The sequence below is a fragment of the Schistocerca americana genome, chromosome 3, assembly GCF_021461395.2.
Source record: "Schistocerca americana isolate TAMUIC-IGC-003095 chromosome 3, iqSchAmer2.1, whole genome shotgun sequence".
Lineage (NCBI taxonomy): Eukaryota > Metazoa > Arthropoda > Insecta > Orthoptera > Acrididae > Schistocerca > Schistocerca americana.
The window spans coordinates 516,507,250-516,533,186 of NC_060121.1; the positions used below are offsets into that span (position 1 = coordinate 516,507,250).

Sequence of the window (25,937 nt, forward strand, 5' to 3'; positions counted from 1 at the left end):
ACAGGCCGTAAACACGCACTATCAGAATGCGACAAACAATGCATGACGCAGTACAGTAATGCATTTTCAGCTTAGAGTGACGTAAACACCTATAACAAAGAGAACGGCACTTACCAGATCAAAGCAAAATAAGCAATCGATTCAAACCAGACGAAGCACGTGAAAAAGGAAGGGTACCCGTATAAATACGGACAGAGCGCCTGACGCATAGCAATGGCTACCTGGTAAAGCTGAACTGCTAAGCTTACGACTCGAACCAAACTATTGTAGCTGTATCGTCTTTCATTCAATCTAAATTGTGTCTCGTATTACAATGGACCAACTTTGTTTCGATTTGAAGGTGCGGCCTAAAACTTTTCTCTCCCCTTGAATTTCGAGTCTCAAATTTCAGGTGTGGCTTAGATTCAGGACTTTTTTTTCCCCTTGATTTCGAGTCTCATTTTTCAGGTGCGGCTTTGATTCGAGTGCGGCTTAGATTCGAGTAAATACGGTAAACCCCCTTCAGTGTCAGGGGCTAGTGTAGACCCGTGGTTATTCCTAGGTGTCTTCTTACCTAGTGAAGCTTTTATGTTTGACAGGACCATTGTTAGAACACCCATCAGTTTTTGCTCATTTCAGTCTTTCTTTGAATCTTTTGGCATAATTACTTGTAGTCTCCTTCAGGGTTTATCTTTAACTTTCATAGATTTTACAGAAGTATGGGCCATTTGAGGAACAGTATCTTACATGATGCTTAATCTACCCATTGCACACTGTGATCCTTTGCACCAGTTAGCTGATGGCAGAGCTGTAACATCGCCATGTATGCTAGGGAGTAGGTGCCTGTCCAATCTGGGACTCCGGGCAACAACTAAAATGCCAGGTAGCCTTAGCCTTGCTTTTGCCTTTGCAGTGCCCGTGTGGCGCACACGGAGGGGGAGTATCCAATTGGAGTAAGGGGCATTGGGGCAGGTGATAGGCAGTGAAATTGATCAAAGTCACTCATATCAGTGGCCATGCCGACACAGCTGTGTCAGTTGATAGAAAGCAAGACTTTAATGCAAAGGCTTACAACCATGTGGTGCTGCAATTGTTCGTCACACCATGAGACGAGTCAGACAAGGAGATACAGAGGTGGATAGTTCACCCCAGTTCTTTGTATGCTGAAGAACTGTTGGAGAACCTTTTGCAACAGTGCAGCAACTGTTTTCGTTGGAAATATGGAGGATTGGTTCAGAGAAGTTAATACAATACAGAAGTCGAGGAATGGATCTTTGTTTATCAAAACATTGAATGCTAACTGATCACAGGTACTTCAGGTCTGTGACAAAATCAGGGATGTACTAATTACCATCTCTCCTCGTAACAAGCTCAATAGGATTAAAGATGTCATCTGCCATCAGGATGTGACACTAAAAACAAATAATCTTGATTACCTAGAGTGGAGTAGAATCCATTTCTTTTGTCACATTCAGAGAGGAACGAAGGATAATGGGGAGATACGAGCTTTTGCCCTAGTCTTCAGTGGAAATATTTTACCTGCAAAAGTTAATGATGTATTTCATAGCAGTGATGTTGGGCCATATTTTCCTCCTGTAATAAGATACTTTAGATCCCAGAGGTAGACACTCTTCCTCCCACTCCATTAATAAGGCTACTTGTGGGACGTGTGGAAGGACAACGCATGAGGGCAGCCCTTGAGAACAACCTCCTGTATTTTAAATCTGCTCAGACTTTAAACTGCCTTGTTTGCCAACAAGTTCATTGCTAACACACAAAATACCTGGCTGTAACACTTTGTAGGCATATGAAATGGAATGACCACATAGGTTCAGTCATAGGGAAAGCAGGTGGTAGACTTCGGTTTAATGGTAGAATACTGAGGAGGAGCAATCAATTTACAAAGGAGATAACTTACAAATCGCCCGTGTGACTGGTTCTCAAATATTGCTCAAGTGTGTGGGACCTGTACCAGATAGGCCTGACAGGGGATATTGAACATAACCAGAGAAAGGCAGCATAAATGGTCACAGGTTTGTTTAATCTGTGGGATAGTGTCAAGAAAGCCTGAAGGAACTGAACTGGAAGACTCTTGACAATGTAATCTGTCCTGAGACAGTCTATTAACAAAGTTAAAGAACTGGGTTTAAATGATTACTCTAGGAATTGCTGCAACCCCTATGTGTCGCTAGCATGGAGATCATAAAGATAAGATTAGAATAATTACTGTACGCATAGAGGCATTCATTCGGTCTGTGGTCTTTCTGTGCTCTATACATGAATGGAATGAGAAGAAACTAATAACTGGTACAATAGGACATATCTTCTGCCATGCACCTCACAGTGGTTTGCCAGGTATAGACATATACACCTCTCAGAATCCTTAATCAAATGCTTAACTGCCTTAGTAATGACAGTGTAACACGTTGTTCTCTCTAATGTTTTCTCTGTGAGATTGATTAATAGTGACCTTCTGGTTGTTCAGCGGAACTGTCGTTTCCATTTTCTGCACAATATTTCCCAACCAACCCAGCCATCTTCTTCATAAACTGCATGTTTTGCTCTTATGTTTACTTGTTGCCTGGAATCAGACTCTGAGCTATTGTTGGTCCTTCAGCAGTATATATAGTAGTTTGAGATTCCTGACTTGCACTGTCGTCTTCACATCCACTGTCGCTATCAAAATAAAGACATTGGAAAATCTGATAAACAGTGGTCAAGGATTAGATTTAAATAACACTTCAGGTCTTTCACTCAATTTATTAAAATGTCACCAACCATCACATCCATGGAAAATGGTGAAGGACTTAGCGTTTTATGATGTTTCAGTGCGTACTCCGTAAAATGAGAGCATCAGAGGGCGCATTGAACATTGGAAATGTAATCTGGCTATAAGTAGCCACATGAGACCAACAATAGCTCACAGTCTGGTCAATGTCAGATAGTGAGTACAGATACTAGCAAAACTTGCAGTACATGAAGAAGACAGCCTGGTCAGACTTTGAAATATTGTGCAGAAAATGGAAACAGCTCAGGTGAACACTCAGTCCACTATTAAACTTAACACATTGTACAATGGAGGAAGAACGAAGTTATTCCTATACTGAAACCAGGAAGAGACCCTTAAATTTAGACTATTTGACAGTGAAACCTATGACAAATGGGCTGTGTAAATTATTTGGAGGAATAATCAGCCAACAACTGAGTTTCGTGCTGGGAAGCCAGAGGGCATTTGCCCCAATTTCAAAATGGGTTTAGGGCATTCCGGAATCAGCAGTGTGCAAACTTTCGAGCATCACCAGCACCAAATTGTTGTTTTTCTTTCTTTTTTTTTTTAAGAAGGCATACGATACCACTTGACACTCACACATTCATCTGCTCTGTACAAGTGTGGCGTCCAACTCCGCTTATCCATTTTTACCCAGAATTTCCTATCCCTCCAACTGTTTTGGGTGCAGATAGATTCAGCCCTGTGCAGTCAATATGTACAGGAAACTGCAGTCCCTCAGGGATCAAGGGGGTAAGAATAGGCCTGCCATATTCCTGCCTGTCGTAAGAGGCGACTAAAAGGAGTCTCAAACGTTTCGGCCTCTCAGGTTTGACCTCCATCTTTCCGCCATGCACCTTGTTGGTTGTAGCCCCCTGACAACACGGATCGCTCTACTGGTGCCGGCGCCGTTAACTCCCCACGTATTCCAAGGAGTAGATGCCCATCTCCCTGGGGCATCGGGACTCCCAGCAATGGCCATCCTGCCAGGTAGCCCTTGCTATGGCTGGGTGGCACCCGTGGGGAGGGCCCTTGGTCAGAGTAGGTGGCATCAGGGTGGATGACATGCAATGAAGTGGGGCAAATCATCTCTTGCTGGTGACCAGCCACCAGCAGTCTCTAACCATTTGAGGGCTCACTTTAAAGATAACGTGTATGACCCCAAATCGTTCCCCTCCCTGGCCACACCATGGGAGGAACAAAAGGCTATGAATGACAGAGAAAGGTATTCACCCCAGTATCTCATCTGTACCAAAGCTGACAGGGAATCCTTTGTGTCCGTGAAGCATCAGTTCTTTGTGGGCAATTTAGAGGACAAGTTTGGGGAGGTGGAGGGCTTGTCCAAAATGCGGTCAGGGTCAGTCTTGATAAAAACAGCATCCTCTGCCCAGTCATGAGCCTTGCTCGCTTGTACGAAGCTGGGGGATGTTTCTGTTACTATCACCCGCCATAAAAGCTTAAATATGGTCCAGGGCATTATTTTCCACAGAGATCTTCTTTTACAGTCCGATGACGAGCTGCGCGCCAACTTAGAGCGATGAGGTGTCCATTTCGTCCGGCGCGTCCACCGGGGTCTGAGAGCTCATCAAGTTACTACGTGCCTTCATCTTGGCCTTTGAGGGTGACACATTACCTGAGAAGGTCAAGGTGATGGTCTACCGTTGTGATGTCAAGTCATATATCCCTCCCCTGATGCGGTGCTTCAAGTGGTGGAAGTTTGGCCATATGTCTTCCCACTGTGCTTGCAGCCTCATATGTCGCGATTGTGGTTGTCCATCCCATCCTAATACTCCATGTGCCCCACCTCCCATCTGTGTCAACTGCGGAGAGCACTATCCCCCCTTGCTCATTCGACTGTAAGATTCTACAGAAGGAACAGAAAATAATGGAATACAGGACCCTGGATCAACTGACCTACACTGAGGCTAAGCGGAAATTTGAAAGACTTCATCCAGTACGCATGACGTCATCTTACGCTGTCACTGTCACTCCTGCTACAGTTTCCATAGCTGCACCTCATACCATCAGCTGTCAGAGCCAGAGAACCACACCTGCCTCCATGACGGTGGGGGCCATTTCTCTCTGTCGCTCCTGCACCAACTACCTCGGGAGCAGCACCCCCTCACCCAACGGGGACACCGGTCCCCACTTCTAAGCCGGAGAAGCGTCAGTCTTATTCAGCTTCTCTCGCTCGGAAGGGATCCCTTGGGTCCCTCCCTTCCCAGGTTCCTACCAGCAGCACAGCACACACCCACCAGTGGCTGAAGAAGCCACAGGTCGCTGGTCGTCGAGCTTCATGATCCTCTTTGGTCCGGGAGACTGACTCAAAAAAGCCCTACCAGCAAGGGCAACCAAAGGAACAGCACGAGAAAGTGAAATGGAAGACCCCCAAGACCATGACACCTGCGGTGGCACGTACTCCACCGCTACCTACAAGCTCTGCGTCTGAGGATGAGGTGGAGATTCTTGCGTCCACTGAGGACCTCGATCTCGCCGGGCCCTCGGACGCAATGGATGCCATTCGGGTGGGTACTCAGTCGGTGGCAACAAGTGACCCAGCCGTGTAATATGCCTCCCCAGTCCCTTCACGCCTTTTTCAGCCATGGACAATGTCATCCTCCAGTGGAACTGCAGCGGTTTCTTCCACCATCTTGCTGAGCTCCGACAACTTCTCAGCCTTCACCCTTTCCTCTGCATTGCTCCTCAAAAAACTGTTTCCGGCAATGTGAACCCCCGCCCTCCGTGGCTATCAGGGTTATTATAGGAACCGGGCAGCTTAATAAAGGGTATATGGTGGTGTCTGCATCTACATCATTCACTCCCTTCACAGCGAGTCTGTCCCTCTACAAACACCTTTAGAGGCTGTCGCTGTTTGGGTGTGGACACCACAGGCTGTTACTGTGTGCAGTCTGTATCTTCCACTGGATGGTGATGTCCCGCAGCATGTCCTGACTTCGCTGATAGCCCAATTGCCGCAACCTTTTCTGTTACTGGGCAACTTCAACGCCCATAACCCAATGTGGGGTGGAACAATGGCAACAGGCCGAGGCAGTATCGTTGAGCATGTACGAGGTGCATTCAAGTTCTAAGGCCTCCGATTTTTTTTTTTTTTTTTTTTTTTTTTTTTTTTTTCTAATTAACTACTCACCCGAAATCGATGAAACTGGCGTTACTTCTCGACGTAATCGCCCTGCAGACGTACACATTTTTCACAATGCTGACGCCATGATTCCATGGCAGCGGTGAAGGCTTCTTTAGGAGTCTGTTTTGATCACTGGAAAATCGCTGAGGCAATAGCAGCACGGCTGGTGAATGTGCGGCCACGGAGAGTGTCTTTCATTGTTGGAAAAAGCCAAAAGTCACTAGTAGCCAGGTCAGGTGAGTAGGAAGCATGAGGAATCACTTCAAAGTTGTTATCACGAAGAAACTGTTGCGTAATGTTAGCTCGATGTGCGGGTGCGTTGTCTTGGTGAAACAGCACACGCGCAGCCCTTCCCGGACGTTTTTGTTGCAGTGCAGGAAGTAATTTCTTCTTCAAAACATTTTCGTAGGATGCACCTGTTACCGTAGTGCCCTTTGGAACGCAATGGATAAGGATTACGCCCTCGCTGTCCCAGAACATGGACACCATCATTTTTTCAGCACTGGTGGTTACCCGAAATTTTTTTGTGGCGGTGAATCTGTGTGCTTCCATTGAGCTGACTGGCGCTTTGTTTCTGGATTGAGAAATGGCATCCACGTCTCGTCCATTGTCACAACCGACGAAAAGAAAGTCCCATTCATGCTGTCGTTGTGCGTCAACATTGCTTGGCAACATGCCACACGGGCTGCCATGTGGTCATCCGTCAGCATTCGTGGCACTCACCTGGATGACACTTTTCGCATTTTCAGGTCTTCATGCAGGATTGTATGCACAGAACCCACAGAAATGCCAACTCTGGAGGCGATCTGTTCAACAGTCATTCGGCGATCCCCCAAGACAATTCTCTCCACTTTCTTGATCATGTCGTCAGACCGGCTTGTGCGAGCCAGAGGTTGTTTCGGTTTGTTGTCAAACGATGTTCTGTTTTCATTAAACTGTCGCACCCACGAACGCACTTTCGACACATCCATAACTCAATCACCACATGTCTCCTTCAACTGTCGATGTATTTCAATTGGTTTCACACCACGCAAATTCAGAAAACGAATGATTGCACGCTGTTCAAGTAAGGAAAACGTCGCCATTTTAAGTATTTAAAACAGTTCTCATTCTCGCCGCTGACGGTAAAATTCCATCTGCCGTACGATGCTGCCATCTCGGGAACGTATTGACAATGAACGCGGCCTCATTTTAAAGCAGTGAGCATGTTTCTATGTCTTTCCAGTCCAGAGAAAAAAAATCAGAGGCCTTAGAACTTGAATGCACCTCGTATTGGCACAGCTTGACCTTTCCCTTTTAAATGATGGTGCCTTCACACATTTCAGTGTGGCGTGTGGCACGTACTCAGCCATCGACCTTTCGATCTGCAGCCCTAGCCTCGTACCGTCTGTCCAATGGAGTGTGCATGACGGCTTGGGTGGTAGTGACCACTTTTCGATCTTTCTGTCACTGCCACAGCATCACTCTTCTGGGCGCCCTTGCAGATAGCCTATGAACAGGGCTAACTGGGACTTATTCTCCTCCATTGCCACTATTCAGCCTCTTTTCCATGACGCCCTTTGTGTAGTGGTTCACTCGGTCACCACCGGCATCGTTACTGCCGCAGAATCTGCCATTCCCTGTTCTTCTGGGTCCCCTCGGCGGAGGACTGTGCCTTGGTGGTCGCCTGAGATTGCCGAGGTGATTAAAGATCGCTGGCGGGCGCTCCAGCGTCACAAGCGACATCCTTAATTAGCACACCTCATCGCCTTTAAACGGATTTGTGTGCGGGCCCGCCGCATCATTCGCCAACACAGGCAGGAATGTTGGGAATGCTAAATCTCCACCATTGGCCTCCATACCTCTCCATCGCAGGTTTGGGACAAGATTAGGCGACTATGGCTATCGGACACCCGTCAGTGTCCCTGCGCTTTCAATGAATGGAGCAGTTTGTACTGACCCCGACGCAATTGCCAACCGTTTAGAACATTTTGCTCAGAGTTCCGCCTCTTGAATTACCCCATGGGTAATCCATTAAAGAGCGGTTGGAACGTTGGAGCCTTTCATTTCACACGCGCCACGCTGAGTCCTAAGATGTTCCGTTCAGTGAGTGGGAATTCCAAAGTGCCCTAGCCACTTGCCCTGTGGCTCCGTAAGGGGCCACTCTGCCGCCGATAATCTGGTGAGCCTGGAGTCTGCCATCCGTATGGCCTTTGCCTGCCGTCGGCACCTCGTCGTCGTCCTTTTTGACATGCGGAAGGCATACGATATGACAATATGACACGGCGACATCACATCCTCTCTATGCTTCGTGGTTGGGGTCTTCGGGGTCCGCTGCTGATTTTCATACAGAAAATTCTCTGTCACGTCGTACCTTCCGCGTGCAAGCCTGCCTTCCCGCCCCCCCCCCCCCCCCCCTCCTCCCGCCTTAAGTGTCTGCCTGTTTTTAATTGCAATTAATGGGCTCGCTGCAGCGGTGGGAACATCTGTCTCAGCTTCCATGTATGCTGACGACTTCTGCCTGTACTATAGCTCCATTGGCATTGCAGCTGCTGAATATCAGCTGCAGGGCGCTATCCGCAAGGCACAGTCTTGGGTTGTAGCGCATGGCTTCCAGTTTTCTGCTGCCAAGTCCTGCGTTATGCATTTCTGCCGGCGATGCACTGTTCACCTTGAGCCACGGCTTTCTTGACGGCGAACCTCCTTCTGTGGTGGAGACACATCGGTTTTTGGGTGTGGTTTTTGATGCCTGGTTGACTTGGCTCCCTCATATTCAGCAGCTTAAATAGATGTGTTGGCGGCATCTTAATGCTCCGCATTGCTTGAGCCACATCAGTTGGGGTGCTGACCGGTCTACCCTCTTATGGCTCTACGAGGTGTTGATTCAGTCCCGTCTGGATTTTGGGAGCCTGGCTTATGGTTCAGCATCCCATTCTGCATTGTGGGTGCTGGACCCAATACTTCACAGCGGGATCCAACTTGCCACTGGAGCTTTCCGGACCTGCCCTGTGAGCAGCATACTTGTGGAGGCAGGTGTCCCTCCACTGCGGTTACGGCGCCATTGTTTACAGGCCACTTACGCTACACACGTTTGTAGCTTTCCTGGGCATCCCAATTATCATCTCCTGTTCCCTCAGTCTGTCGTCCATCTCCCAGAATGCCGGCCCCGGTCGTGTTGTAAGATTGCAGTTCGCGTCAGAGCTTCTCCCCAGGCTTGGGGTTTTCCCTCTTCCACCTCTTTTCTGGGACCCTCTGCGTACACCCCCCTGGTGTGTGCCCTGCCCAGGCCTTCGGCTCGAATTGGCACAGGGCTCCAAAGGACTCTGTCCCTCCTGAGGTCTTCGGTCGCCACTTTCTTTCCATCCTTGCCACGTATCAGGGCTCTGGCGTTGTGTACACTGACGGTTCGATGGTTGCTGGTCATGTCGGTTATGCTCTCACTCTAGGGGACCATTACGAACAACACTCATTGCCGCCTGGCTGCAGCGTTTTCACTGCTGAGCTGGTCGCCACCTCTCGTGCCCTAGAGTATATCTGTTCCTGCTCAGGTGATTCCTTCGTTATAGCGACTCCCTGAGCAGTTTACGAGCTATCTACCAGTGTTTCCCTCGCCCTTGTCTGGTGATGGCTATTCAGGAGTTCCTCCATACTCCTGCCTGTTGCGGCCGCTCTGTGGTCTTTTTGTGGGCCCCTGGTCATGTCGGCATCCCAGGCAATGAGTGTGTTGACATGCTTGCTGGCCAAACAAGCTATAGGTGCACCAGCCTTATCGATTGGGCTTTTGGAGAGTGACCTCAGGGCAGTTTTGCGGCAGAATGTACTTCACACCTGGGGTGAAGAATAGCGCACCCTACCTTCCCCAAACTAACTTCGGGCCATCAAGGAGGCTACTGGTGCGTGGCGCTCCTCCTTGTGGGTTTTTCACAAGGAGTCCGTTGTCTTCTGCAGCTGCACATTGGGCACACCCGGATGACGCACAGCCACTTATTGCACCGTGAGGACCCACCTCTATGTCTCTCTGCGGATCTGCTTTGACGGTGGACCACGTTTTGTTGGCCTGTCCCCTTTTAGCTGTGCTTAGGCAGACGTTTGCACTGCCTGATACGCTCCCTGCCCTTTTAACAGATGGCACTGCCATGGCAGGCTTAGTTTTGCGTTTTATTTGTGCAGGGGGCTTTTATCACTTAATCTGAGTGTGTCTTTTATTCTGGCCTGTGGCCTATGATTTTAGACTTTTTTTTTAGTGTTTCTAGGTGGTTGGCTTTTCCTTTTTTGGCTCTATGATCGGCCAACCAGTGTCACACACTATGATATTTTAATTCCTTTTGTCTGGTCTCTGTCTGAGTCTGTCTTGTCCTGTATCGTCTGTTATCTCCATTGTTCGTTTTTATTCTGTGTGGGTGTTTGAAGTTTTGTAAAAAGGGACCGATGACCATAGCAGTCTGGTCCATTCAATCCCACCAACCAACCAACCAGGGATCAGTTTTGAGTGTAACCCTCTTCGCCATCAGAATCAATAGTATCGTGACTGCAGTCACACAATCATCACATGTTGATCATCTTTGCATGTGTTAAAACTAAACATCATTGGCCCATACCAAAAGTACATCAGCAGACCTTGAAACATCAGTATTAGTTTTTTCCCATGAAAACGCAGGGTGTGCATTTGTGTAGACTCAGAACTATGCACTCCCACCCAGAAATATAAATTGGTAACCAGTTACTTGAAGTTGTTGAAACTTTCAAATTCCTAGGCCTCTTATTTGACAGTAAGATAATGTGGTTACTCTGTGGATGCCAACTCAAGGTAAATTGCATGAGAAAAGTTAATACCCTCAGATTTCTCAGCAGTATCTCCTGGTGCACAGCCAGCATGGTTCCTCTGTGAGTCTACAAAGTTTAGATTTTTATACCATCTGGACTGGATATGTTGCTTACAGCACTATTAGTACTTTGTTTTCTGCTGTCCACTACAGTGATATGCGGTTGGCACCTGTAGCTTTCTGTATGAACACTAAAGACAATCTGTTTGTGGAAACTTGCATCCCACTACTGAGGATCAGATGTCAAAAACTCTTACAATCTGTGACCAGTCTGTCAAATGCTTACTCATCACGTCAGAAAAATCATTAGATGAACGTCGGCTGAAGAACCCGAGACAGAAGCCAATAGGCAGTTTGTCAACAAGTGGCCACGAAAGCCTTATCAGTTTTGTATTACGCCTCTATGGGGAGGAGATTTGCAGATAGTACCGACGCCTTGACCAACGACGGAAGAAGAAAGCGCGACTGATGTCCTCTCTCGCCTTCCTGTCACGGTGCCGAGATGAATGTGCTACACCGAAGTTCTTGAGATGCAAGCGCATATTCACCACCGCCTAAGCACATCGTATCTACGACAGAATGGAACGAGCTTTTCTTCGTGAGCGAATACATACAACACGGAGAGACATGGCAAGAACGGATCAGGAACTTCTGGACATTTTCTATCAACTAAGTAGCTGAAAGCATCGAGACGACTGGGACAAGATCGACAGCATCACTCACAGGAGCATGCAGAACGAACTCGAGCGCTGCACCGAGCGGCAAAAGATAAAGTTTGAAAGATGCCGGAAGCAGACCGACAAGGCGGTTCCCGACATGTCACACACACAGTGGTCAACCTCACTGAACGACAATTGACCGAAGAGGAAGTGTCTGTTCTTCAGAAAGGAGGGGATTTCGCTATCATCCCGAGAACTATTCCTATGGAGGACATCATTGCCACCACCGAAGCAGCCATTGGGACCCTTCCTTGTGAAAGGGCAGAGGAAATACGCACTGAAACAGCCAGGATACTGCGCCGAGCAAAACCACCAGTTTGCAACCTGAAGAAAGAAGAGGTACAAGCCATTAAGAATCTCAACGCCGACAAGAGTATATTGGTACTGCCTGCCGATAAGGGGAATGCGACTGTCGTAATGAAGACCGAAGATTATGAGCAAAAAATCCAAGACCTATTAGATCCGACGACGTACCGAAAACAAATCGCAGATCCGACGCAGCGTATCACTTGGAATACGAATCGATTAATCAAGGCGTCTTCTCTGCTGGCGGACATACAGAGAAACCTGCGCAACACAGAAGCCGTACTGCCTCGGCTGTATGGATTACCCAAGATCCATAAGAACAACGTTCCACTGAGACCGATCGTTAGCGCTTCTGGCTCACCAACGTATAAACTGGCGAAACACTTGGCCTCTGCCCCAGCCACACGTGGGGAAGACCGACACATACATTAAGGACTCAGGACATTTCATTGAGAAGCTGAAGAAACTGAAACTTGAGCCAAACGACATCCTGGTCAGTTTTGATGTTGTTTCGTTATTTACGAAAGTGCCACTCAGTGACGCTCTGGAGCACATCGGTTCCATGTTCCCGCAAGACATCAAAAAGCTCTTCCATGCATGTCTCACCATGAGCTATTTCATGTGGAATGGCGATTTCTACGAACAGCTGGAAGGTGTCGACATGGGTAGTCCTCTCAGTCCAGTGGTGGCCAACTTCTACATGGAACAATTCGAAGCACAGGCACTGGACTCGGCGACTTGCACACATAAGGTGTGGAGCCATGGTTAAGAACAGCTCGGTGAATTCCTGAGACACTTGAACAGCCTCCATGCCAACATAACATTTACCATGGAAGTAGAAAAGGACAAGAAACTGCCATTTCTAGATGTGCTGGTCACAAGGGACGTCGAAAACCTGGGACACAGTGTGTATCGGAAACCGACATACATGGACTGATACCTGCACAATCTGTCAAACCACCACCCGAGCCAGAAAAGAGGCATGATTAGTACGCTTGTAACGAGAGCAGGACGAATAAGTGAGCCTCAACACCTCAAACGAGAAATGCAACACCTGGAAACTGTTCTGCGGAGCAATGGGTACTCCACAAATTACATTAGAAGTGTAACAGACCCAAACACTCGGCGAAGTAAGGAACCAGAAAAAGAAATGTCGGGTACGGCCTTTCTGCCATACATTCCCAGAGTGACGGACAGAATCGGCCGTATATTGCGCAAACACGGCGTAAAGACGATTTTCAAACTGACAAGGAAGATCAAAGAGTGTTTTAGATCGGCGAAGGAGAAAAGAGACCCACTTGAAATGTCGGGAATATACCGTATACCATGCACATGCGGAAAAGTTTGTCGGAATGACTGGACGATCAATTAACACCAGGATCAAAGAGCATAAGCGACATTGCAGGTTGGGGCAGGTGGAGAAATCGGCCGTGGCAGAGCACGCACTGAATGAGACTGACCACGTAATAAAATTCGCCGACACGGAAATTCTGGCTGTAGAAAAGCACTATCACACGCGCTTGTTCAGAGAAGCTGTAGAAATCCAAAAACACGCGAACAGTTTCATCAAGAAAGAGGAAAGCCTTAAGGTAAACGGATCCTGGCTGCCCGTACTGCAGCGAACGACCGTCGCAGGTAGCAAGAGGAGAACCGCACCGGAAATGACCGCGGAGAAGCCCTCGGACGTTGGCGCGCCAGGTACATATAGTCTGTGGCCGCAAGCTCGCCTCCAGTTCACCACCGGCAATGGAGGGTGAAGCTTTGACAATGCCAGCCACTCGTGCTGGCGAAATGTCAGAAAAATCATTAGATGAACGTCGGCCGAAGAACCCGAGACAGAAGCCAATAGGCAGTTTGTTACTCATCTGTGTTGACACTGTTAAGTCATCAGTTCAAACTGTTTACAAATTGTCCAAAACTAGGTAGACCAGCTGGAGTATGATTGTAAGCTTAGTGCAAGGACTTCCAACTGCCCCATTCATGTGTGTTAAGAGTTCCCTTGCAGCATCCCCTGTTTTATGTAACTGTGGGCCTCTTTTTGTGGTACTAAGGAAAGTGCCAATTTTACCATTCGCAGACAACTGTTCCATTCAGTTCTCTATAACTACGCATATTAGAGATGAATCTACACAGGTGTAGCAAAAGTCAATGACAGGGTTGCCTTGCAGTTGAACACAAGAGGGAGTGTGAGAAGTATTCTTGGCTGAGTGTATGGAATGTATGTAGTGCAGTGTTGGTTGCCATGTTAAAGGCCCTCGTGCACTCTCATCAAGAGACTTGATTGTTTGTGGTGATACCATGTGCAGATGACAAGGGATATGTCAGTGTTACCCCCAAAAAATCAGTTTCTAACAGCCATCTGTTAGTTGACCTTCCCAGCTCTGGTACAACAGTAACACTCATTTAGACAGAGAGCCACCTGGGTATTCTGAAAAATGAATTATCTGATAAGTAAGCTAAAGAATCAACCACAGGAGACAATCTTAATACTGGTTACTGGCTACTTAAGATTACAAGTGCAGCGTCACATTTTGAAACATGTAATATGGAATTGCGGGCAACCGACCTTCGACAAGCTAAAAAAGATTGTCACCACCAAGGAAGGGCTTACTTCTTGAGGCCTTTCCAAAATATGCCATCATATGATGCTGACTGTGTGTTGGCCATACCAGACTTAATTTTGTGTCAATGACTCCCCTCAATACAGCTATGGTAATCATCTTACAATTGCCCATATTCTTTCTGAGTATCCCCTGTTCGCTGATCTGAGATAACAATCCAACCGACTACCTCATTACCTCAGATATTTGAGGACAATGGGTTAGCAGCTACTGAAGTCCTATGTTTCCTGAGGGAAAGTTCATTTTATAACAGTGTAATGCACCTCCACATTTGGTTTCAGCAGTGGTTGTGGCGGAGTAAATCTTGCTGAAGCTTGAACTCCTAGTGACCCCGACTTGCTTTCTCCATCCGCAAAGTTGTGCTTTTATCTAAATTTAGAAGCTGATTTCCTGGCCCACTTTACTCACTCTATTTTACTTGTACTGACTGACTACCCATCTTACTGTATCCTTCTGTGGCCAGCCACAGTTTTTAAGCTGACGGGGCTTATCTCACTTTTAAGTATCCTTCTAAAGCTCTTGTCACACTAATTTTCAGTCATGATGACATGGTCACAGACACTGGAGCTGAAATTGTAAGGAAATGATAGATTATTACTTCCTGTAAAGGTGAAATGTTAAGTTGCTGACAGGCACAATAAGAGGTGTACACATTAGCTTTTGGTCAATGCCTTTTGGAAAGAGAAAAATGCACACCACTCATTCACACAAGCAAGTACACCTCATGCACACATGACCGCCATCTCCGGCAGTGCAGATCGGAATGCTTTCTGGTCTAAGATGCCAGAGTTGGTGGTCATGTGTGGGTGAGGTGTGCTTGCTTACAAATCATCTTTATGATAAGCAGCAATCTATCCTTTCCTTACATCGTTGACGTTACAACTTGGAGTTTCATATCTCCTTTTGTTGGTTTTTCTGTGGGTTGAGGGACACAAACTGATTCACTCTTTCGGACACTTCATATAGGTAAATGCCTCTCCACTTTTTGTTTTTCGTGTTGATCATATATTTAGTTTTTTCTTTGCTTATAACCAAGTTGAGTGCAGCTGCTTCGTGTTCTGAAACTATGTACCTCTCATCATACACAATATCTCCCAAGCATGGCTGTGTTATCTGCAAATGCCATATTCTGAATTGTCCTGTAGAAGATAAAACCATTTGTTTTGTTTTGGTGTTTTCACGTAACAACCTCGATAGCAAAGTTAGATCTTCTCTCCAATTCTGTTCAATACATCCTCATTAGTTATGTGATGTACCCATCTAATCTTAAGCATTCTTCTGTAGCACCACATTTCGAAAGCTTCTATTCTCTTCTTATCTAAACTATTTATCGTCCATGTTTCACTTCCATACATGGCTACATTCCATACAAATACTTTCAGAAACAACTTCCTGACACTTAAATCTATTTCTCTTCTTCAGAAACACTTTCCTTGCCATTGCCAGTCTACATTTTATATCTTCTGTTTCAACCATCATCAGTTATTTTGCTCCCCAAATAACAAAACTCTTTTACTACTTTTAAGCGTTTCATTTCCTAATCTAATTGCCGCAGCATCACCGATTTAATTCAACTACATTCCATTATCCTTGTTTTGCTTCTGTTGACAATCTTATACCCTCCTTTGAAGACACTGTCCATTCCGTTCAACTGCTCTTCCAAGTCATTTGCTGTCTCTGACAGAATTACAATGTCATCGGCGAACCTCAAAGTTTTTGTTTCTCCAAGGATTTTAATTCCAATTCCACATCTTTCTTTTGTTTCCTTTACTGCTTGTTCAATAAAGCGGTTGAATAACATCGGGGAGAGGCTACAACCCTGTCTCACTCCTTTCCCAACCACTGCTTCCCTTTTATGCCCCTCGACTCTTATAACTGCGATCTGGTTTCTGTACAAATTGTAAATAGCCTTTCGCTCCTTGTATTTTACTCCTGCCACCTTTAGGATTTGAAAGAGAGTATTCCAGTCAACATTGTCAAAAGCTTTCTCTAATTCTACAAGTGCTAGAAACGTAGGTTTGTCTTTCCTTAATCTATTTTCTAAGATAAGTCGTAGAATCAGTATTGTCTCACGTGTTCCAACATTTATACGGAATCCAAACTGATCTTCCCTGAGGTCGGCTTGAAATATGCTCACTATTTTTATATACTCGAATTTAGCATATTTCGTGATAGTACTCACTTTTCCGTGGATGTTTATAAGATGATATTTGACTTTCTTGTGTTGGCTTTAGTCGTCTAGTGAAAGTATGATTCCATAATGCTGTTTCGTTGGCTGCGGAAATGTCCTGGTTCAATGCGTTTGCCTCATTTTTGGTGCTTCAAATACCATTTCCCCCAATGTGCTTCCTTCTTGATGTTTATATAAAAAAGTAGTAGAATAACTCATTTTTGCTGGTCACTTGCAAATTATTATAACAGGGACCTGTACATTGTTCCACCGTCACACACTTAAGTGTTCACTGCCGACTGACTACAATCAAAGACAACTTCAGTGTCAAAGACATTTCACACAAAACACAAGCTTCCACTTGTAACCAGTCTCTTTATTATTTGTCACATCTACTAATATTAATCAATATTCTGTCACTCTCGAACATATAAGCAAATTAGCATTAAATAAGGCAAATTACAATTCACAAAAATATTCTGACAAAAATATAAGAAAACATTTACAACCTCCCTCATTAGATTTGGTATCGACAAATCTGGTAGAAAATAACACATCTCCCAGATCCATTACAGGCCTCTACCAGTTTTTCCATTCGTCTGTAAAGAATTGGTGTTAGTATTTTGCAGCCGTGACTTATTAAACTGACAGTTTGGTAATTTTCACATCTGTCAACACCTACTTCCTTTGGCATTAGAATTATTATATTCTTCTTGAAGTCTGAGGGTATTTCACCTGTCTGATACATCTTGCTCACTAGATTGTAGAGTTTTGTTAGGCTTGGCTCTCCCAAGGCTGTCAGTAGTTCTAATGGAATGTTGTCTACTCCTGGGGCCTTGTTTAGACTTAAGTCTCAGAGCTATGTCATGTTGTCTACTCCTGGGGCCTTGTTTAGACTTAAATCTCAGAGCTATGTCAAACTCTTCACGCAGTATCATATCTCTTATTTCATCTTCATCTACATTCTCTTCCATTTCCATAATATTGCCCTCAAGTACACCACCCTTGTATAGACACTCTGTATACTCCTTCCACCTTTCTGCTTTATATTCTTTGCTTAAAACTGGTTTTCCATTTGAGCTCTTGATATTCATGCAATTGGTTCTCCTTTCTCCAAAGGTGTCTCTTAATTTTCCTGTAGGCAGTATCTATCTTTACCCCTAGTGAAATGCACCTCTAAATCCTTAAATTTTTCATCTAGCCATCCCTGTTTAGCCCTTTTGCACTTTCTGTCGATCTCATTTTTGAGGCGTTTGTATTCCTTTTTTGCCTGCTTCATATATAAAGGGTGGTCTGTTGATCGTGACCGGGCCAAATATCTCACGAAATAAGTGTCAAATGAAAAAACTACAAAGAACGAAACTTGTCTAGCTTGAAGGGCACTATGGTTGGCTCACTAGATGACATTGCCATAGGTCAAATGGATATCAGCCTCTTTTTTTTTTTTATCGAAACTCCCATTTTTTTATTACATATTCGTGTATTACGTGAAGGAATATGAATGTTTTAGTTGGACCATTTTTTCGCTTTGTGAGAGATGGCACCAGTGCAGACGGTATTTGCTTCGTGATACATTACCTGTGTTAAAATGTACCGTTTACCAATTGCGGAAAAGGTCGATATCTTGTTGATGTATGGCTATTGTGATCAAAATGCCCAACGGGCGTGTGCTATGTATGTTGCTCGGTATCCTGGACGAAGACATCCAAATGTCTGGACCATTCGCTGGATAGTTAAGCTATTTAAGGAAACGGGAAGTGTTCAGTCGCATATGAACGTCAACCACGACCTGCAATAAATGGTGTTGCCCAAAGTAGGTGTTTTAGCTTCTGTCGTGGCTAGTCCGCACGTCAGTAGCAGACAAATTGTGCGAGAATCAGGAATCTCAAAAACGTTGGTGTTGAGAATGCTACATCAACATCGATTGCACCTGTACCATATTTCTATGCACCAGGAATTGCGTGGTGACTACTTTGAACATCATGTACAGTTCTGCCACTGGGCACAAGAGAAATTATGGGACGATGACAGATTTTTTGCATGTGTTGTATTTAGCGATGAAGCGGCATAATATGCACTATGGGGCAATGGAAAATCCACGTTGGCTGCGACAAGTGGCCCTTGGCGGGTTAATGTGTGGTGTGCCATTACGGGAGGAAGGCTGTAGACTGGACCAAAGGAAGCGAATAGGAAAGAAAAGCAGGAGCAGCTGTCACAAGTAAGTTCAAGTAATGCTGGCCATAACCAAGGCCCTGTGTTGTTGCAACCCACATACTTTCAAGGAGGGAGTCGCCTGGGGGACTACACTTTGTCTGGAATCTCAGCAACTGACCAGTTTTGCATTGGTGACCCTATCAGGATCTTTTTCTCATTTTTATTATTTTGACAGAATGTCCTGAGTATTCTTGAGCAACTGAAGAACAGGCTTTTTAAAAAATAAAACTGCGGTTCCATCTGTTTCACCACTGATAATTATATGATGGCCATTAGAGAGCATCTGGTATTACATTTGTAGCCTGGTTGTAGTGTTTTCGTTGAGGTGGTTGCCACTAGATATTGTTTTTACTGTGAGCAGCTTTGGACACTCAATGACAAAACATGAGCTTTGACTCTCACCTATATTGTTTAGCAATGCTTTCAAAAAAGGATTATTATAGTGATTCTGAGTTAGACATTGAATTTAGCAGTTCAGGGAATGAAGAATATGATATTTCATTATGAACTGAAAATGACAACAGTTTGTCGGTGGAGCAACAAGTGTCTCGCCAGTAGTAAGAAATAAATATATCCACTGTGCTGCACTGGGCCACCTTCTCCAAGATTTATGTTCACAGGAAACTGTTCTGAAACACGTGGTTAGATTTCACAGCTACACACAAACTGAAAAGTGACTTAAAGCTTCAGGATATTGTAGTCAAAGTCCAGTGCATTAGAGAAACTTAGGTTTTTGCCATCGGTGATTCTAAGAAATTTTTAACTCATTATTTTGAGCTTTAAAAAACTGTCTTCATATGCCGATATGTAATCTAATTCATTAAAAGATGTTTCTCATTAATTAAAAAATATTATTCTTTGGAAATAATTTTGAAAAAATTGTCTAATTAAGAGGTTAATAAGTTACTACAAGGATTCTCTTTCAGAAACAAATGAAGCTTTGGGAATTAAGTGCACGTGCAGATTTATTTTGAAGAATTCGGGAAGATTGCAGGTGAAACAGTGACATCAGCTTGGCTGAGAACTGGGACAAAGTTGGGAGTGGGAGGAGTGAGCAGCAGAGTTAGGTGTACTGCCAACAGTGGGAATTTGTACTGCCTACCTTGACTTCTTATGAAGATTTACCACTTGTAAACTTGAATTGACATAAAAATTGGTCAAATACTAAACTGTATTATGTGTCTGAGAGAATGTATTGTGTGGATACGGGCCAGTGGTGTACTTAAACATTTTTGTGTAACAGTGTTGCAACACTCGCTGTGAATATGATAGAAACGTAAGGTGGTGAGTCACCTGCTGGTTATATGCAGCCAGTGACAGCAGCGAACGGATGACACGTTTGGAAGCAAGAGAAGGAATATCGTCACATGAAAATCTTCTCTTTTCTCACCTCTCTAATGATCAGGTGAAACTGTTATGCTAGATAAATATAAAAACAGCGATATCACGCGGGAAATGAAGATAAAAATTAATTTAAACAGTTGTATTTGTTTATTTCTTCTTGTATTCTCAGAATGTAAGCAGGTAATATAGGTCATAAATGTAGATTAGATATACTTTAGATCAGAAAAACTATTGGTAACTTTGCTTGGTCAGAATAAGAATGTTAAAAGTAATATTAACACAAGGAGCCTCTTAGAAAAAGAGGGTAATCTTATCTCTTAAACACCAAATTCATTAGCGGCATTTTTGAACAATTTTGCTTTATGCATGCTTGCAGTGCTTCTGACTTTTTGCACATAGACGTACCACCTTCTTTCTATTTTGTCGCTTAACATTTGAGGCAGACACTGGCAATACAGCACTGTACTGGTCCATGTAAACATGTTAATCGAAACCTTGTCAGGGTCAGTGTATGGCAGTTTACGGAATTCAAATTTAACAATCCTCGTAAAATATATTTTGCTGCTCTTACATGTGGAGCATCAAGTACTGTACCTAAAAGAAAGAAAAATAAATATAAATATGATTCAAATGAACTGGAGATTTGGATTGAGGGCTTGCTAGAGATAACAGCCTTTATTGACTTCAGATAATCCTGGACAGCCAACTAAACATAGATATTGTATTTCTGGGAAATGCAGTGTGATCTTGACTGTAATTAGAGGGCTCAGTTCGAATCTGTTTTTAGGTCTGCCCATCGGCTATAGTTTACTGGGAATAATAATTTAGCTTGTACTTTTGATTCTGAAATAGCTCAAGGCACATTAACTGGCATTCAGGCAACAGCTCAGCTATTTATTGTATTATTATATCATTTTAAGTGAGTTGAGAAGATTTTAATATTATCTTTATAACATTTGTTCCAAATTTACCAAAACAGCATTAACAGTGAAATTCCGTATTTAAATTTCTGGTGGAAAATTTGTAGAAAACATCCATTTTAATACCAGAAATAAGGCAGTTGTAAGATAGAGAAAATTATTGCTACATTCCAAATTTTAAAAAAAATTGCTTGAAAATATTGCCTATAAAAAGTAATACCAAGTAAGATATTTAAAAGTTATAACAGTCTGAACTAGAATCTTAAAAACATGAGTAACTTGTAATTGTTGCTTGTTCCCTTTGTTGATCCTGCCTAACAATGACTCATTCTGTCCCTGAAAACTACCATTGTTTAACTTTGTTACCTAATGGTTCCCAACAATTGCTGCAGCTTTATCTGAAACGAGCAGTCTGCATCATCACTATTACTTGCTAAATCATGTTAAAAGAAACATAACCGAATACATCTGTCAACTTCTACTGTACACAAATGCCTTGCAATAACATTCTGAAATTTATGTATCATTATGGTCTACTTATGCAGTGTTTGAAATTTGGCTTGGATATCACTTGTCCCTTTTGTGCTACCACACTTAGAAACTCCATGTTTTTCAGGTAATTTTTCAAATTTTTGTATTTTCGTGTGCATGTAACTCAGTTTTTGTGAGTGATATGGGCATGATTAGATCTGTGTGTATTCAGGCCACATTAAGCTTACCACAAAAAAATTTATACCCTTTCTGAGTGAATTATATTTGGCATAGAGGGCACCTACAATATGTACCTTTTTAACATATTTCATTTTTAATCACATTGTGGAATTTATTTTCCCTCAGAAATATGTTGTTTGTGTTTTGATTCATAGTGTGTGTTCTCTAAATGGATGTTACTGGGTTGTAAAAATTTCACTGGACTGTGCAGAATAGTTCCAAAGTTAGACCTGAAGTTGGGTCTGAAGATAGTCAGATGCGGGTTGCAATTTCCGGCTCACACCACCTTCTTTCACATTCCATAATTCTGGAACTAATTGGCAAGGGAAGTTAAAATATTGTACATGAGTGTTCCACACTCGGTAGCATTGGTGTGCTAAATGTCAGCCAAATCTGAGACTATCAGCTGGAACTTTTTCTCAAATTGGTTGAATTGACACGGAATGACCCGTATATGAAAAACCAGCTTCTGCTTAAAACAATGTGCAAATTACCCAGACTACATTCATCCAGTGTTTAACGAGGGCGTAATTTTTATCCTTGATTGTAGTTTCCATAGTTATGCGAACTCACAGGACAATGAGATAACTTATAAGAAAAAAAATTTTTCACCAAACGTACGTGGCATACCATCAACACAAACATCATCTGCCATCTGGTCAAAGTCTCCATCAATCAGAATTTCTTGTAAACACATCAAACATGATCTATGCTTGACAAACACATCAAACAGCACTGTGTACAGTCAAACATTTGGGAAACTTACTTAAGTTTGACAGAATGTTTGATCATGTACGGAGCCTTTAGAAAGGGGGAAATTTTTTATATTTGTGGCAATACATTTATTTTGAATAACTCCTAGTTCCTTTTGTGCCTCAAAATTGAGCCCTATTCAAATCTTCAGAGATCCTCGTCTCATGTTTTCAACCACGGAATATCATCATCTTGTTGCCAAAGTTGGTTTTGTAATGAGAACAGTGGAATGATATTGGGCATTGTCCATGACAATCACTGTTGTTGTTGTTGTTGTTGTTGTTGTTGTGGTCTTGAGTCCTGAGACTGGCTTGATGCAGCTCTCCATGCTACTCTATCCTGTGCAAGCTTTTTCATCTCCCAGTACCTACTGCAACCTACATCCTTCTGAATCTGCTTAGTGTATTTATCTCTTGGTCTCCCTCTACGATTTTTACCCTCCACGCTGCCCTCCAATACTAAATTGGTGATCCCTTGATGCCTCAGAACATGTCCTACCAACCGATCCCTTCTTCTGGTCAAGTTGTGCCACAAACTTCTCTTCTCCCCAATCCTATTCAATACTTCCTCATTAGTTATGTGATCTACCCATCTAATCTTCAGCATTCTTCTGTAGCACCACATTTCGAAAGCTTCTATTCTCTTCTTGTCCAAACTATTTATCGTCCATGTTTCACTTCCATACATGGCTACACTCAATACAAATACTTTCAGAAATGACTTCCTGACACTTAAATCAATACTGGATGTTAACAAATTTCTCTTCTTCAGAAACACTTTCCTTGCCATTGCCAGCCTACATTTTATATCCTCTCTACTTCGACCATCATCAGTTATTTTGCTCCCCAAATAGCAAAACTCCTTTACTACTTTAAGTGCCTCATTTCCTAATCTAATTCCCTCAGCATCACTGGACTTAATTAGACTACATTCCATTATCCTTGTTTTGCTTTTGTTGATGTTCATCTTATATCCTCCTTTCAAGACACTGTGCATTCCATTCAACTGCTCTTGCAAGTCCTTTGCTGTCTCTGACAGAATTACAATGTCATCGGCGAACCTCAAAGTTTTTATTTCTTCTCCATGAATTTCAATACCTAATCCGAATTTTTCTTTTGTTCCCTTTACTGCTTGCTCAATATACCGATTGAACAACATCGGGGAGAGGCTACAACCCTGTCTTACTCCCTTCCCAACCACTGCTTCCCTTTCATGTCCCTCGACTCTTATAACTGCCATCTGGTTTCTGTACAAATTGTAAATAGCCTTTCGCTCCCTGTATTTTACCCCTGCCACCTTTAGAATTTGAAAGAGAGTATTCCAGTCAACATTGTCAAAAGCTTTCTCTAAGTCTACAAATACTAGAAACGTAGGTTTGCCTTTCCTTAATCTTTCTTCTAAGATAAGTCGTAAGGTGAGCATTGCCTCACGTGTTCCAGTGTTTCTACGGAATCCAAACTGATCTTCCCCGAGGTTGGCTTCTACTAGTTTTTCCATTCGTCTGTAAAGAATTCGTGTTAGTATTTTGCAGCTGTGACTTATTAAGCTGATAGTTCGGTAATTTTCACATCTGTCAACACCTGCTTTCTTTGGGATTGGAATTATTATATTCTTCTTGAAGTCTGAGGGTATTTCACCTGTTTCATACATCTTGCTCACCATGTGGTAGAGTTTTGTCAGGACTGGCTCTCCCATGGCTGTCAGTAGTTCCAATGGAATATTGTCTACTCCGGGGGCCTTGTTTCGACTCAGGTCTTTCAGTGCTCTGTCAAACTCTTCACGCAGTATCGTATCTCCCATTTCATCTTCATCTACATCCTCTTCCATTTCCATAATATTGTCCTCAAGTACATCGCCCTTGTATAGACCCTCTATATACTCCTTCCACCTTTCTGCTTTCTCTTCTTTGCTTAGAACTGGGTTTCCATCTGAGCTCTTGATATTCATACAAGTCGTTCTCTTATCTCCAAAGGTCTCTTTAATTTTCCTGTAGGCGGTATCTATCTTACCCCTAGTGAGATAGGCCTCTACATCCTTACATTTGTCCTCTAGCCATCCCTGCTTAGCCATTTTGCACTTCCTGTCGATCTCATTTTTGAGACGTTTGTATTCCTTTTTGCCTGTTTCACTTACTGCATTTTTATATTTTCTCCTTTCATCAATTAAATTCAATATTTCTTCTGTTACCCAAGGATTTCTACTAGCCCTCGTCTTTTTACCTACTTGATCCTCTGCTGCCTTCACTACTTCATCCCTCAAAGCTACCCATTCTTCTTCTACTGTATTTATTTCCCCCATTCCTGTCAATTGCTCCCTTATGCTCTCCCTGAATCTCTGTACAACCTCTGGTTCTTTTAGTTTATCCAGGTCCCATCTCCTTAAATTCCCACCTTTTTGCAGTTTCTTCAGTTTTAATCTACAGGTCGTAACCAATAGATTGTGGTCAGAGTCCACATCTGCCCCTGGAAATGTCTTACAATTTAAAACCTGGTTCCTAAATCTCTGTCTTACCATTATATAATCTATCTGATACCTTTTAGTATCTCCAGGGTTCTTCCATGTATACAACCTTCTTTCATGATTCTTAAACCAAGTTTTAGTTATGATTATGTTGTGCTCTGTGCAAAATTCTACCAGGCGGCTTCCTCTTACATTTCTGTCCCCCAATCCATATTCACCTACTATGTTTCCTTCTCTCCCTTTTCCTACACTCGAATTCCAGTCACCCATGACTATTAAATTTTCGTCTCCCTTCACAATTTGAATGATTTCTTTTATTTCATCATGCATTTCTTCAATTTCTTCGTCATCTGCAGAGCTAGTTGGCATATAAACTTGTACTACTGTAGTAGGTGTGGGCTTTGTATCTATCTTGGCCACAATAATGCGTTCACTATGCTGTTTGTAGTAGCTTACCCGCATTCCTATTTTCCTATTCATTATTATACCTACTCCTGCATTACCCCTATTTGATTTTGTGTTTATAACCCTGTAGTCACCTGACCAGAAGTCTTGTTCCTCCTGCCACCGAACTTCGCTAATTCCCACTATATCTAACTTCAACCTATCCATTTCCCTTTTTAAATTTTCTAACCTACCTGCCCGATTAAGGGATCTGACATTCCACGCTCCGATCCGTAGAACGCCAGTTTTCTTTCTCCTGATAACGACATCCTCCTGAGTAGTAGTCCCCCCCCCCCCCCCCCCCCCCCCCCCCCCCTCCGGAGATCCGAATGGGGGACTATTTTACCCGAGAGGACGCCATCATCATGTAATCATACAGTAAAGCTGCATGCCCTCGGGAAAAATTACGGCTGTAGTTTCCCCTTGCTTTCAGCCGTTCGCAGTACCAGCACAGCAAGGCCGTTTTGGTTATTGTTACAAGGCCAGATCAGTCAATCATCCAGACTGTTGCCCTTGCAACTACTGAAAAGGCTGCTGCCCCTCTTCAGGAACCACACGTTTGTCTGGCCTCTCAACAGATACCCC

The 25,937-nt window shown here is 43.7% G+C and overlaps 1 protein-coding gene across 1 annotated transcript in view; it reads left to right on the forward strand.

Moving 5' to 3' along the window:
* Positions 1-25,937, forward strand: part of LOC124607474 (proliferation marker protein Ki-67-like) — an 81,804-nt gene that overhangs the window by 38,291 nt on the left and 17,576 nt on the right. The window lies entirely within an intron of this gene.